The sequence below is a fragment of the Cydia amplana genome, chromosome 12 (genome assembly GCF_948474715.1).
Source record: "Cydia amplana chromosome 12, ilCydAmpl1.1, whole genome shotgun sequence".
NCBI classification, from domain to species: domain Eukaryota; kingdom Metazoa; phylum Arthropoda; class Insecta; order Lepidoptera; family Tortricidae; genus Cydia; species Cydia amplana.
This window is the reverse complement of record NC_086080.1, coordinates 16,996,043-17,012,539: the sequence shown is the minus strand read 5'-3', so window position 1 is coordinate 17,012,539 and position 16,497 is coordinate 16,996,043. Positions and strand designations below refer to the sequence as shown.

Here is a 16,497-nt window from a genome sequence, read left to right as displayed (position 1 = left end):
CCATAGTTAGATAATTAAATATCTACTTAATAAATTTTTAACGAGCAGGAATGTCTACAAACGATGCTATTAAGTTTAAAATCATGAATCATGTGATATATGTATGTATGTACATTGTATATATTTTGTTTCTAGATAAGTTCTCTTTTGGTTTTCTAATGCACCGCCTACAATATTTTCTGCTTGGCCTTAAGGTTGACTGGTAGAGAATGCCTCATGGCATTAAGTTCGCCTTTTGTACACTAAGTTATTATTTTGTGCAATAAAGTTTAAATAAATCAATAAAATAAATTTAAAAGTGGAAATATTACTGCCTTGGGTGACTTGAGTGTAACGCTGTTACTGTAGATGTCGCTAGGGACCCCTAGACACAGACGGTGGAAAGATCGCTGGCTATGGATGAGTTCTTGGTATATTAGTTGGCAGAGCGCTGGAGTATCGATCCAAAGGCCGTGAGTTCAAGTCTCATCCAAGGCAGTAATTTTTCGACTTTTAAATTTATATATCTACTTACCTTAATAATTTTGACAAGCCTTTAGCTGGTTCCGTTTGCAAAATCTGTAAAAGAAAATATTTTATTAGAATATAAACAAAGCATACGAGATAACATATATCATAGCTTACTATCAGTAGAATCTAACGCGATATGTTGGTGATAGTAGGTTTATGTCAACATTTTTGAAGATTGCTTGCATTTTTGGCAAAAATTATAGGAATAATATTAGTTGATCTACAAATAAGAATAAGAGAACTTACGGGGGCAATAATTTATAGGCACGGCATCATATTTTGTAAATATCTAATCTATATGACGTGTTTTCATGATGCCCGAAAAAGCTTCGTCATTCGATTTTTTCCGACTTTGATCGCAATCTATCTGATCTTAAAAAAATAACCGGTCAAATGCGAGTCAGACTCGCATTCTAAGGGTACATTAGCCAATTATTAACAATGCATTTTCTATGTGGAAATCTTTAAAAATCCCGTAGGGGTCGGATCAAAAACTACGTAATTAAGTCCAACTCACGCTTGACTGCACATTTCTAATAGGTTTTCCTGTCATCTATAAGTAAAGAACTATTTTGTGTATTTTTTTCAAAATTTTAGACTCAGTAGTTTCGGAGATATAGGGTGGGGAATGGTCGGACAGACAGACAGACGCACGAGTGATCCTATAAGGGTTCCGTTTTTTCCTTTTGAGGTACGGAACCCAAATTATCGTCGAGGTATCTAAGAATCAATGGAGCTATAATGCTAATTATTATTTTGCACATCATTATATATACTGTGTACAAGCATAAAAGGGTTTCAAAGTAAAAACTATAACCAAACAAGCAACTGTTGTACATAACCCTAAAACATGCGAAGGCAAAGCACATAGAGGAAACTGGGTCATTACATAGCGTCGTATACTCCCGGAAAACCCGAATCCTCACATTCTATCCCATATATTATATCTCAGGTAATATGTAAAGGACCGACCAATCACGGCAAAGGTCAGAGTTGAAACGGCCAATGGGCGTCCGCTATTTGGAATGCAAACTATGTAGGCTTGATATGAAAGTGAAAGGACCAATCGCGCGCCTAGTTCCGACGTAGTGGTGACGTATATGTGTGAAAATAGAGGTGTTCATGTGTGAGTTATGAATGACGGTTACGTGGCGTACGTGTTACGTAATTGACATACTGAAACTAAGGGATCGGCTTGGGATTAAGGGCCTGAGGGCCCGATCCGGATTTTGAAATAGACATCTATTAGATATTTTTTAGACATCACCAAGATACGATAACGATATGTTTAAGATCTAACCTGTCAAATTTGACATTTGCGCGATTCTAGAGATACTCTTGAACGATTTCCACAGGATATGACTTAGAGATCCAATTCACATCTAATAGATATCTAACTCTATCTAACGTAAAAGTGACATTGGTTGCCCGAATTGCGCTGCAAAAGAGAACTAGTTGATATCTAAACTATAACGTAGGTATCTAGAATGGATCTAGTACGTTTCGTCTCTTGTGAATATCTTGAAGTTCGAATACGGCAGTGATTAGGATTTTGAACTAGATATCTAGTTCAAAATCTAACTTAGACTTCACCAAGATATTTTATCACCAAATTTTGTTATTTTAACTCTTTTGCTACAATAAAAGCAAGTACAACGGCGGACTTAATTCCTTAAAGCATTATTTATCAGTCAACCAGAAAACAGAAAATTTTCGTTACAACGGATCCGTCAAAAAAACTATGTGCATATCGTTTTAATATAGACTTAAGTCATAAATCTATACAAGTAAGCAATAAAATTATAGGTAGAAACGATTAACTTATTGCTTACTAAGTAAAATCAAGTGTAACTAGGTACTATGTAAGCACTTTTAGTAACGTACTATAATAATAGATGACAGTGCGTCTGGACATTGTGTCTATATGTAGACAATAGATTATTGTTTTGATTAAAAACGTGAACTTAGCACCTAAATCATGAAGGCAATTAAATAATACAAATTCTAGTCTTAGTTGGATTTAATCATCAAAATAAGTAAAGATAATTATTCTCTAAAAATATCTCTAAATTATACAAAATATGTTAAAACTAAATGTAAATACAAAGTAATAACAACAAAAAAATTGTAGTTAGTTTTAGTTTTATACCACTAATTATATAATAAATGAGTTTTTATAATATAACTAAAGAAGACTAAAGTAATAAAAACTAAAAATATAGTTATATATAATTACTTATAGATTGAAGCGCTGGTGGCCTAGCGGTAAGAGCGTGCGACTTGCAATCCGGAGGTCGCGGGTTCGAACCCCGGCTCGTACCAATGAGTTTTTCGGAACTTATGTACGAAATATCATTTGATATTTACCAGTCGCTTTTCGGTGAAGGAAAACATCGTGAGGAAACCGGACTAATCCCAATACGGGCCTAGTTTACCCTCTGGGTTGGAAGGTCAGATGGCAGTCGCTTTCGTAAAACTAGTGCCCACGCCAATTACTGGGATTAGTTGCCAAGCGGACCCCAGGCTCCCATGAGCCGTGGCAAAATGCCGGGACAACGCGAGGAAGATGATGAATTACTTATAGATTATTAAATTGTACATTGTATCAAGTTGTAAGGGGCCCATTGATTACCAGTCCGCCGGGCGATATCGGCCTGTCAGTTGTTCGGAACAGTCCACTTTTTATTCTAACTGACAGGCCGATATCGTTCGGCAGACTCGTAATCGGTAATCGTACACTCTCATTGTTGAATTTTTATGTCTTGGTCCTGCCACCATATACCTAGTTTTAGTTTTAGCTTTAGTATTTTACCAGGCCTCACTGAAAATCAGCGTCACGTTGTGTGTCCTAGGATACACAACGTGACAAAAAGCTGAGTGGGGACCTTTTGGCACAAATATTTATGTAATTTAATCTTAGTTTTGTGTTATTTTATCTTGTGTTATTAATTATTATTTGTGCTAATAAACATTTCTTATTCTTATTCTTAATCAGTGGGCCCCTGTAGTCTCGGAGAAGACACCGAGACTACGGGGCCAACGCCGTCCTCAAAACGTCGGAGGTAAATCTTAAAACTTAGATACGCGATTAAGTCCCGTTGTACAATTTAATAATGTGTAATGCCGGCTGTACACTCTCGGCCGAGACCTCTCGCCGAGAGTCTCGGGGGAGAAGTCCTCGACGAGAGCACACCATGTACACTCTCGTTGCGTCATGAACAGCGGATATCGGCTACGATGGACCTAGAAACTGCTGCTGCCGTTGCTCTTTTAGTTAGCGGGCAACTAAATGAACGAGAATGTACATGCTTGGTCTCGTTTGCCTCGCGAGAGCGGACGAGACCCCTTGACTCGGCCGCAGAAAACCGACACGCGACTGATACGCACCGAGGCGAGACCCGAGCGGGCGAGACAAGGCGAGAGCACACACACACACTCACACACTCGGTCTGTCTCGCCGAGAGTGTATAGCCGGCATAAAAATCGTGAAAACTTATAGATTAGACTCAGGAGGGTAAGTCGTATAAAATTAGTACCTATGTAGGTACAGATTATAATAATAAATGTTGCGAAACTCCGCATAACTCCCGTGTGAAGAAAGGATCTTGTTGTTTTCACGCAATATCATAGTACGAATATTTTTATTACTATGTACCTACAAGAGAAAGTATTACTATAAACATTAACCTTAATAAGACCTATGTTACAACACGAATATTATTACAGTTTCATTCATATTATGTATGAATATACCGTCGAAATTTCAACAACAATTCATTGAGTTAAGAGGCTAATGTAGAACGGCTTTACTATGCAAACGTAGTTTCCATTTCCCTCTCTACGTATATATTGACATTTTGGAAAATATGTTTTGCATAATTTGATGTATATGTACGAATATTAACCACAGCTATGTATTACATAATAATGTATTAGAATCAAATGTTATCGAAAGAAAATTGACAACTGATTGATGACTAAAATTCTTTAAATACCGTAAAATGGGGTGAGTAGGGTCAAAACTGAAATTCAAACCTCGATAACATTTTGTTTTTACATATGAAAACTGAATGGTGTATATAATAAGTGTTCCGGACGTTTGTATTTTAGTTTTTATTTTATTTTGGGTAGTTCCTCACCACGTAGTGCCTCGTATTTGGGGTGAGAGGGGTTTTCATACAAAGGTGATTTTGGAAGATTGTTGGATCGATTTTTTATTATTATGCGTATTACTATAGCTCCATTTTAAATTGGAATACATTATTTTTGTAGCAGTAGCCGTAAAATCCCTTCTCACCCCCCTCTCAAACCTTCTCTCCCCATTCATAACCCACCTCTCCCCGCAAAACCTACTCATCCCGTTTTACGGTATTGTTTACTAATCTAATTGCTCATATACCAACCTCTATTTATTGACGTAGTTATTCAAGTTGTGTTGCACATTTCTCCGCGCTCCTTATGTATTATTACATATTTACTAGTAGATAAAAAACTTCCTCATTACTGTTATGTCCTATAAGTTCGTTAACCCGTACGATGCCCTTCCTTGATAAGCATTCCTCTTAAGACGATTTTTTATAAAACTTCTATAGTTTAGCAATATGTTTGCAGATTATAGGTTTTTGTAGACTGTTTTTGTGACAAATTTCATGTTTCTACTAAAATATCTACATTTTAAATAAAGGGTTATTAGGAAACCCATACAAATAGGCCAAAATATAGCGCAAGTAAAATGTCACATGCGTCATATGATGGTCAATGTGGCTAATTCTGTCATAGGGTCTATTCCGTCCACGAGCGTATATTGATTGCTGAAACTAAAAGCAATCGCTGCTTTGTCGATGAAATTATTTATTTTCTTCGTTGTTCGAGAAAAACGTTAGTAGACGGAATATGCCCTATGACGGAATTACTGCCGTATTCGAACTTCAAGATATTCACAAGAGACGATACTTACTAGATCCATTCTAGATACGTTATAGTTTAGATTTCAACTAGTTCTCTTTTGCAGCTCAATTCGGGCAACCAATGTCACTTATACGTTAGATAGAGTTAGATATCTATTAGATGTGAATTGGATGTCTGAGTCATATCTTGTGGAAATCGTTCAAGAGTATCTCCAGAATCGCGGAAATGTCAAATTTGACAGGTTAGATCTTAAACATATCGTTATCGTATCTTGGTGATGTCTAAAAGTTATCTTATAGATATCTATTTCAAAATCCGAATCGGGCTCTTAGTGTACATTTCATTCGATAGCGTGACGGACGTACGCCTTTGGGTCAAGTCTCATTTTTTTATGGGATTTTGAACAGCGCGCCAAGCGGGACGTTTTGGAAACTCGATATCTCATACAAAATGAGAATTACCGCAAACGCGTACGTCCGTCACGCCATCGAATGAAATTTACACTAGGGGTTCAAGTCCGTACGGAGTTAGCTTAGACTTATAACTTCTCGAATCCTGTGCCTATTATTTTAAATAGGTATGCGACAGCTAGAATCACGCGAGAAATGTAGGTATGTCAGCCCTTATCAGTAAGCCTTGGCAAAACGGACGCTGAACCTATCCACTACATATGTCTAACACAAACAAACAGAAAAATGCCATGTTAGTTGTGGCAATATTGTGTCTAAAACGTATGTGGGGGCATTCCACGAGAATGTCGCTTACGTAACGCTTTCGCCTTGTATGGCAGCTACCTTAATCAAATCCCTAAAGTTCTAGAATATACTGCCAATTTCTTAGCCAAGTCGTGAAATATTACTTAACAGACCCAATATAGCTTACTCAGCATTTTCAGAAGTATTAGAATAATGTTGTTACGTAAGAGACATTCTCGTGGAATGCCCCTGATGGCACAAGTTTTGTAGGGACTTGGGCTTGTTTAGACGGGGCAGCAGTATATGAGCTCGTCGACATTAAAAACGCGATAACTAAAGTGCAATAAGTTGTAGTGATGTGCATTATATATATCGATGTTTGTGCCTTGTTTAAAATAATTATTTCCGTGTTATAAATTACACAGAAAATCTTTATTGATAAGATGAAAAATATACTATTTACATTAATTGCAAAATACAAAAAATATGATTACTTATAAAATAAAACGACTAAAACTAAACCTACCTAGAAAAAATCTGTCTTTGTTTTTATTCTTTGAGTCACGCTTATGAGAGGCATAATGATAATTTGGTGTACCCCTTACATTTCATTAAAGTGTCAAAAGGGCCTCTAGGTTTTAGATTCGACTCTGCGCACGCCTTATATAAATGTCCGGAACACAATTGTTCCGTCATGGGTATAAATATTTGAGATATAATTTTTATCACTTTTTTATGAAAAGTTTCAGCTTGACATTACCTGACGAGTAATGATAGAAAAATAAATCAAGTTTTGGTATTAAAAGTAGTTTTATAGTATAAAGGTACCTAAGAAACGTAAGCTAAGCTAGCGAATATTAACTAGAGAGGAGAAAACTTCAAAATGTTTTTTCAATATTGTTTTTAGCGGTATTCGGAAAACAAGATCCGTTCTAGACTAGAGAACGATATGATATGTACTAGATACGTTGTAGTTTAGATTTCAACTAGTTCTCTTTTGCAGCTCAATTCGGGCAGCAAATGTCACGTTTACGTTGAAATATCGTAATAATATCTTGTTGAAATCGTTCAAGAATATCTCCAGAACGGAAATGTCAAATTTGACAGACTAGATCTTAAAAATATCGTTATCGTATCTTGGTGATGTCTAATAGACATCTAATAGATGTCTAGTTCAAAATCCGAATCGGGCCCATAGGTATTTTATTTTATTTTATGTAATATGCCAGGGTCGAATCCTACTTTGAGCAAATCTTCTAATAAATATAGTACACATCAGTGCAATGAAAGAGGTTTGTTAGAACTTTGTTAGAAGATTTAAAAACTAGAAGTCTAAAACTTCAAAATGTTTTTTCAATATTGTTTTTAGTAGCTTTAATTCAAATTGATAGCTTACACCTGTATTAGGGACGTACCTAGATATGTCGCATGTCACATTGTTTACAAAAATTTGATATAAAGTGTCAAAAAAAGTATTAGACAGTTACATCATATCGATAACTTGTCAGCCCTAACCTAGGGCACGCCTAGATAGCATAGCCAGTGCAGGAGATTGCCGTTTTCATATCGAAAGATAACGAGTACTGTATTATATTAGATTATGATAAGGCAGATCTATTTAGCCTAAAATGATAGTGCCAAAATCTTTGTACATGTAAACAGAAATATATTTTACTAGCGATTTTACTTTCATAAAGCATCGTAAGTTACATTTGGGTAGCTTCAAAAGCGTGGTAAATTTGAAAATGGCAAATTCGTATAAAATCATACTTATACTACTGCAACGCTTACTAGTAAATAAAAAAAAACGTTTGTAGTTTATCAATTAGATCTTTGCTATTTTCAAAATTACCCCCATTTCGAAATTCTAATGTGCAATTATCTTGTGTTTAATCATAGTAATTTTTACCGTATCAAAAAGCTTGTTATTTGGGCGCTTTTTTTTGTTGTCCCCTACACTTTTTTTTCAAATTTGGGATTTTTTATGTTATTTCTACTCAGAATCACGAGCTCTTTCTATCCTAATAGGAGAAAAAAAGTGTCCCAAAATTTCCATACACTTTTCGATCTTTCCATTCCACGACCGCCATACAGTCTATGAAAAATGGTGACGTAATGGAAATAAAAACCTTAGGACACTTTTTTCTCCTATTAGGATAGAAAGAGCTCGTGATTCTGAGTAGAAACAACATAAAAAATCCCAAATTTGAAAAAAAAAGTGTCAGAGACAACAAAAAAAAAACGCCCATTTACAGTATTCTTAACCCAATTTGCAGCAATGCTAATACCTATCTTATAGTTATCATAATATTAGCTAATGACATTGAAATCGTTATCAATATTAATTTAAAGGCAAGGTCCGTGATAAATTGCGTAGGTACTATAAAATAGTGTTTTACTTTCTTTAATTCATTTTAAAACTTTTAAGTGTAATGTTCATTCAAATAATAGGTTACTTTTATAGGTTATTTCAACGGTAAGTTCAATGACTATACCTAACAGTTGAACATTTTACCAGAATGAGGTAAGGTTTATTCGGGTAATTCCGGAAATCAGGTAATCCCGAAAATCATTGTAAAATCACTCATATTCCGTTGTAGTACGAGTCAGCTTTCGGAATTATCCGCCACTTTCGTTCATTCGGAATGTAGCCGCCGTGCAGGTCAGGAGCTCGACGACTCAAATAAAAACCTTCGATTTAAAGTAAACTGATATAATCTTCCAAAGTACTGGTTACAAGGGGTTCTTGACTAAACGGTTAAATGCAGAAGTGGTGTGGTTATGGTATGGAGGCTGATGAGAGAGTGATTTGCAATATTTGATCAGTACAAAAGGTGGTTTAAATTTAGGTGCCTCTAATTGGCCGCGATACAAAGTATGTGGAGCGCCCCTATTGGTGCTTAAGAAAAAGCTTCCGAATACTAGCCGAGCCCGACGGCCGCGTTTAACTACTGCATTAGGAATATAGGTATTGAGATTTTATACAGATATAAAGGTTGCGTTCGCAACACGGAAATACCCGAATACACCTTAATTATTAAACTTTGTACTTATCATAAAGTCCGTCTACTTACTCACTAGATGGTGCTATGTTGTTATGAGTATTCAGAGTAAGTTATTTACATTAGCACCTATTTTAAATGTTAATAAGATGTACATCCCACACCAAATGATAAATGCCATAAGTCAAAAGAATGTATTATTAGTTAATATCAAACCTGCCGGATAAACAAAAGTAAACAAACTAGTGTCGCGTAAGCAAATTGTAAACAAACGAAATATTAATCTTAGGAGGAAACGCCTACTAATGTTTACATAAACTTTGTTAACTAAATATCGCAGCAAGGTTTTAAATTGAATTCTTATAATTATGAGTTTTCCAGATTGTTCTAGGTTTATAAATTATGTCAGATGTACCTACATCACAATGAAAAATGAACTATGGTCAACTGTGGACAACGTGGGATTCGAACCCACATCTTTGGATCGCAGGTCCAAACGTACTACCACTTCCGCCAGCTATTCATTTGATCCGCTTCTTCTATTATTATTTGACATACATAGATACTCAGGTATTTTTATTTTGATGTAGTATGCTAGCGTCGAATCCTACTTTGTGCAAATTTTCGAATAAATATAGTACACATCAGTGCAATTAAATAGGTTTCTTAGAACTTTGTTAGAACATTTAAAAATTAGACGTCCAATTCTGCTTTTATTTTTTTCTTCAGAAACTATTAAATAACAATTACAATTATATTTCCAAAAGATTTGGAGTAACGATTACTGTGCAAGACTCCACAACTTTACCCATTTTTACGTAGGTATTTAATTTAATGTCTATGTGGGTTTATATTATAAGTAGTTAGAAAATTCTTTGTTTACATAAACTAAATTTTACCCGGTCACAGAATACATGACATTGACATAATTGATACTTGATTCATAACGACACGAATTGGAAAGTGCTACCGAATTTTCTCAGAAACTTAACTGGATTGTCACCACCAACCAATGGTGAATCCGGTGTGCAATATATTCGGGGAAGCCTTGTGTGTTTGTGTGTCTGTCAGCGAATTTATCGTACGTGTGATTCTAATGCATTTAATTGTGTAATTTTTATTGTTTGCTTTGAGAAACAATGCTGAATCATCGGTGTAGGTAAATAACTAAATATGATTAGATGAGATGGTCAATTTGCCTACGATTGCGTCTGACTGGAAGTTTTAATCCACACGTTAGTATTACTCTTAATGATCTGTGTAAAAAATATATTAGGTAAAATAAATATCAACCTATCTTACTATCCGTGCAGTATTGCATTTGAGTGTTTTTAATTTAGTTCATTTACTTATTTCATAACTATTTATTTAGTTATTTTATGTTGCCGTTTCATTTTGCGTCGACCATATTTAAAATAAATCTGTTTATCGCGTACCTTCAGAGATTTACTATGATTATACAGGGTGCCATTTGAGTCGTGATCAGTAATATGTTTTTCTAACTCCATAAACAACGAGCAATTTAATGCCCCTACTCTTACTAAAATCAGACATGATTTTTTTAATTTTTTGTTTAGTTTTTGGCATTTATTTTACTTTTATAAGTGGATATTAGGATATTACAACGGCTTATTAAGATATTTAAATTAGTAAATTGAATCGCCTCTTTGAATCAGAACTGTCATTGACATCAATTTTGTCATTTGTCCCAGTTAGAAATAAAATTTACTTAATTTTTCATTTGAAATATCTTACAAAGCTGTTTAAATACCACACTGCCATTTGTAAAAGTAAAATAAATGACAAAAAATAAACAAAACAATACTAAAAAACTTGTCTGATTTTAGTAAGAGTAGGGGCATTAAATTGCTCGTTGTTTATGGAGTTGGAAAAAGATATTACTGATCACGACTCAAATGGCACCCTGTAGAAATAACTATATTAATATAAATATTTGGTTGTTATTATTGTGATTATGTAAAAACACTTCACTTGCAAGAAGGGCTAAATAGATGTCACTTTGTTAAATTTGTTATGTAAGCTTTTATTTACGGAATTATTAGGCCTACTAAGTCATAGGCTTATTTGTCGAATAGACAAATTTCTAGACAAAATATATACCTACTTCAGACGCCTATAAATTAACTGTGTCATTTTAATTAAAATGTGGAGTTGTTCTGTTAAGTTTGTAAAATTACACAATTACAGTGACTCACGCTAGACCGGGCCGTGCCCGGGCTGAGGCGTTTGACATGATGTTTTCTGATCGGTGATCATGTGGTGCTTTCCATAGAAAATGAAGCGCCGGAAGCTCCGGTCCGGCCCGGGCCCGGTCTAGCGTGAGTCATCCTTAAGACAAACCGCATAGCTACGACACAAGCGATGACTTCACTAAACCTAGTGCTATTGTTTGTTTCCTAGAAATTGGCGATCAGATTAAAAATAATTGAAATTCGTAATTAGAGTCCCTTAATGCGCTGATCTATTAACATGGACGTAACGACTAATATTCCTATTTGTTCCTGTATATTTGTCAACTGTAACCAAGAAAAAATATACGCACATTTGAATTTTGATATATATATTATGGGAGTGGCTGGTCCTTTAAACCGGATGTGACTAGTGATTTTAGTGACCTATGACAGGTTGACTGGTAAACTAAACCTAAAATAATATATAGCATTGTTATTCATCATCATCATCATCATCCTGGCGTCAATCCCAGCTGTGCCCCCGCGCGGGGCGCGAGGACCCGGGGTCCGCCTTCCGACTCCTTCGTGTCCACTTTGCCCGATCTTCGGCGTCCCTGGTGGTGAGTCCGTTGGCACGCATGTCCTCCTTAACGACATCAAGCCATCGCTTCCTGGGCCGGCCTTTTCTTCCCGTACCGGGAGGAGGCGGCATGGCCAGGCATTTGTTACCCACGTAACTTGCCGGTCTGCGCGAGACGTGGCCATACCAACGAAGGCGTTATTTTTATTTGTTATTATAGCAGTATATTTGATGTAATCGATAACTATTTATATTATTTAAGGGCTACCAAACTTTAGCACTCAGAATAATCCTGTATTAATCATGTATTATAATTAAAATACTACTTTTAAATAAAACAAGTTACACGCTGTGATAGACCTAATATTCAGACAAACGGAAACATGATTTTAGGTAACTCTAGATACATTTTTGGTAACACCAGAGACGTGAATACTGATGGTCTAAAAATTGGTTTGCCCTTTTATACGTTGACATAGTTTTAATTAGTTAACAATACCGTTAATTTAGCTATGTTTATTAAATGTCGTGTTTTTCGCTCCGTATCCTGTAGTGCGTCAGAATGTCTAGCGCTCGATGTGATAAAGGGTATACGAGCGCAAAAGTGTCTACTAATGACCGCAAACTATTATTTAGTATTTACTCAATACCAAGGTTAAAACCTAACCTAAAGTTTTTGTTGGTTTTTAATGAAATCATTTGCTGAATGACCACATATCGATGGCTACTAAATACGGTCAATAATTTATTAGTTTTCTTTTGACAAACAGTTAAATACATACTCTTTGTTTGGTAAGCTTTGAATAGTTTTTTGAGGCTGTATTTAGTAGTTTTTAAACATGTACTGTTTGTCATTAAATAAAAAAGAAACTGATTTTTTTACTATATTTATAAAATTTAGATAATTAATTGTTAATGACACAAAATAATGTTCTATAAGTACATATATCATAAGTCTATAAAATAGAGTCCTAGAAAGTAATTGGACACATTTAATATTTAATGTAATAGGAATCTCGACACCTGGTCAAGGCGGTAGGTCAGATTCTGCTTTATTTACAAAAAGGTAGAGTTGTTAACGAAAACCGTGGCACTTACGACCTTTTGTAATATAAAAGCAACGATTGTTCTTACCGTCAAAGGAAGTAGATTTAAATAACTATTTTAAGTTAAGTTGCCGGTCCCATATTGGGATACCCTCCTCCAATTGAGGGGGGATTTAAATCTTCTCGGGGCAGAGGTGTAGGGTTGGAGCCGGTCTACCTAGCTTTATTTGACGTTCATAAGCGCATTGTAATTATGCCTACTTGAATAAACTATCTTTTATCTTATCTTATCTTTAAGTTCATTAAAATTATGAACTAACGCTACATTTTGTGGCTTATGCTAACTGGCTATTTTTTAAGTATTTTTAATTAGGTAATTAAATAGTAGTTTAGTACAAAACTAACGGTAATTTTTTTATTAGACATGCCTACAAGTTTACTCAAATGAATTTGATTTTACAAACTATAAACACATTTTGCGCGATTGTACTAAAATAATTAGGATTTTTAATCGAACTATTTAATCAATAAATTTCCACATGATTTGTAGTAATGAAAAATATGTTTGAGAAGTAATATACCTACTACTACATGAATGATGAATTTACTTGTTAAATTGCGAGTAAATACATCTATGTCACTGAAAGTGTAACGTTTAGGCAATAGACACACTGAAATCATAAATAGATCGAAATTAAAGGTACGAGTAGGTCTAGACTACACCAACATTACAGCAGCATTGCATTATTGCAGTGCGATAAAACTGCCGACAGCATATCTACCGCAAATGTATAAAAAACCGGGCGGCAGTGTTGGCCGAAACGTTAATGCAATTGAAAATGTTGGCCATTAACCATTATAAATTGAACCGTAAACTGTAATCGTCCATTTCGGTTTAAGGTTCAATTTATAATGGTTAATGGCCAACATTTTCAATTGCATTAACGTTTCGGCCAACACTGCCGGGCGGCAACATCTAACATACACATCTGACATCTGATATTTTGACATTTGCGGCAGCATTCGGCAGGAATGTCGCGCTGCAATACTGCTGCAGTCCCAATTTCTCGACTAGAATGGTCTACAGAAAAGCAGTAAGTGCCGGCACAATAAGCCTGGTAGTATGTGTACTACCTACTACGTACAAACAGCATCACTCCTAACTGTACATCGGTGGACCTTATTACAAAAGGCATAAGGTCCACAGTACAGTTAACAGTGTGAGCGATAGTTGTGTGAAACACACCTAATTGGTTGTCCTCGAGTGTGGAGCGCACTTTATAGCTTGGTCACCTGCGGGTGGCAACACTGTTTTTCTTCCCTTGATATCCGCCCTTCTTAGCGTTAACACGTCAATATGTAAATTAATTTCCTTATAATTAATAAACCATAATAAAAGTGCAATAGAAGTTTTCTCTCAAGTTTCCAACCTTCCAAACTACAACAATAATACATGTGCATTTTGATGCATTATTATAAACGCGTGCCTATTTTTAGAAGATGAATAATGGGAAAACACTTCTGATTGCCGCTATACTTCAACTTTTCCTAGTTACCAATAACTAAATTTAGGTGCCAAACTGATAAAAATGGCATAACAAGGAAACTATTGCTATAATCATTTATTTACGTATATTACAGTTATTACTATGTTCTAGAATGTTGCCTGTTATTTATCCTCTGAAGTTATTAAGGTTTCGATGACGTCTAATTTCTGTAATATGTTACTGAATTCGTCTTATTAAAAAATTGATAAGCCAAGGAGGATGATAGTTTTAGTCATAATATGAATATTAGTAGAGAAATGTACTTATACTTATACACATTTCTTGTTATAATGGCTAATGTTACCATGAGCCAATGTAGCAAATTGATGTCTAATTTTAAAATGTCAAAACTGATGTTTCTGCCCGGAGTTTTAACATTTATGGCAGCAATGCTGGTGTAGTCTTACCTTACACCATCTCCCCTAAATTTATCCCAAAACTCGCCATTGGATCATTCTACTTTTTCATGACCATTAATCTATTGCAAAAAAAGTATGATAAATGTTGAATTCGTGTATAAAAATTGTATTCCCAAACTGTACCCGAACCAAATACACATAATTAGTGTAACAGGAATTTGTTGCCCAAAATTAATAGTAATATTGATTACTGTAAAAAGATGGTAACTCAATGGCAAATACCTAGTTTTCATCCAAATCGAGAGACAACCAAGGACCACTGAGTTACTGTGATTAAGAATATTTACAGTAGTTATTTGTTGGACAAAGCTAGCTCGAGATTGATAGCCCAATTAAGCCTCTTTCTCCATCAGAAAATCGAAACTGTAAAGTATCTAAAACTTATGTACAAGGAAAAGTAGAATGGTCCTGCTATCACAGCCTGCTACCACGTTGGTCACTTGAATCTTATATACGGGTCACACAAAATGTAGACTGTTCAGATCGAGACCTTTTGACTTCCATCAAAGTAAAAAAAAAACAGGGTATGTACAGTTTAGGAATAGTTTGTAAAGACTCATCTACCGCAAATACAACAAAATTAATGATTTGAGTTTTCGATTTAGGTCGAATATTTATACAGAAATAGTTATATCTATAAGTTTTTATGGTTCAGGCGGAGTATGTCACTTTCTTAGGACGTCACATTCTGAGTTTGTCACTTTCTGACTTTGTCACTTTCTGAGATCGTCACATTCTGAGTTCGTCACTTTCTGACTTTGTCACTTTCTGAGATCGTCACATTCTGAGTACGACACTTTCTGAGGACGTCACTTTCTGAGTTCGTCACTTTCTGAGTTCGTCACTTTTTTAGCATAGGTACGATTTAACAGTATAATATACCTGCACGAAAGATGTATACTGCCAGCAACCAGATTAGCTGTTCGACATACGGTCGCTTTTATATCCTACATACCAATACCAATCTCTGTTTGCCTTACGCCTGACTGGTAGAGAATTCCATTTGGCAAAACGTCCTATGTGTCGTGCAATAAAGTGAAAATAGAGAAATAAATAATAATAAAAAACAATGTAATTATGTTTCAATCAGAGTATTTAATTCGGAATAAGTACCTACTTAGAAACTACAAGCACCAAAACATTTAGCCACAGATTGGAGTTAGGCCGGCAACAGCTTCGATTCAATACACATAAATGTTTCGCACAGTAGGAACCATGATTTTATCATTCGCCGCTGTGATTAGCTCGTGAAGGTATCACGGCAAGCTCGCTGACACCAGTAGAAGGTCATAATTCCAACATATTTACATTTAAACGGACTGCCGCTCCTTTCGTGACAACATATTCTTCAGCATACCGCGTCTTCTGTCATGTCTCCATAAACTCAAACGTCTATTTTCTGATGATAGTGTAAATTTTGGATACCTATCTGCGTATAAAATCAGCATTGCAGTTTTGTTTCAGACAATATTTCTTCTCGTGTCATCTGTGGAGAATAGGCGTCAATGGATTTTTTCTTCAAAGCGTTGCCGAATTTCAGAATATATGTTCAGCCATCAATCAATTCTGCGTATGGAGTGATCCATACTCTCATAGTT

General features: G+C 35.4%; 1 protein-coding gene across 4 annotated transcripts in view; it reads right to left on the bottom strand.

Annotated features, from left to right (window-relative positions):
• LOC134653150 (broad-complex core protein isoforms 1/2/3/4/5) overlaps positions 1–16,497 on the bottom strand; it is a 54,510-nt gene that overhangs the window by 24,944 nt on the left and 13,069 nt on the right. For all 4 annotated transcript variants that reach the window (XR_010097237.1, XM_063508484.1, XM_063508481.1 and 1 more), the window contains exon 2: positions 515–558. The gene's annotated coding sequence lies outside the window, so the exon portion shown is untranslated. The remainder of the gene's footprint in view (positions 1–514; positions 559–16,497) is intronic.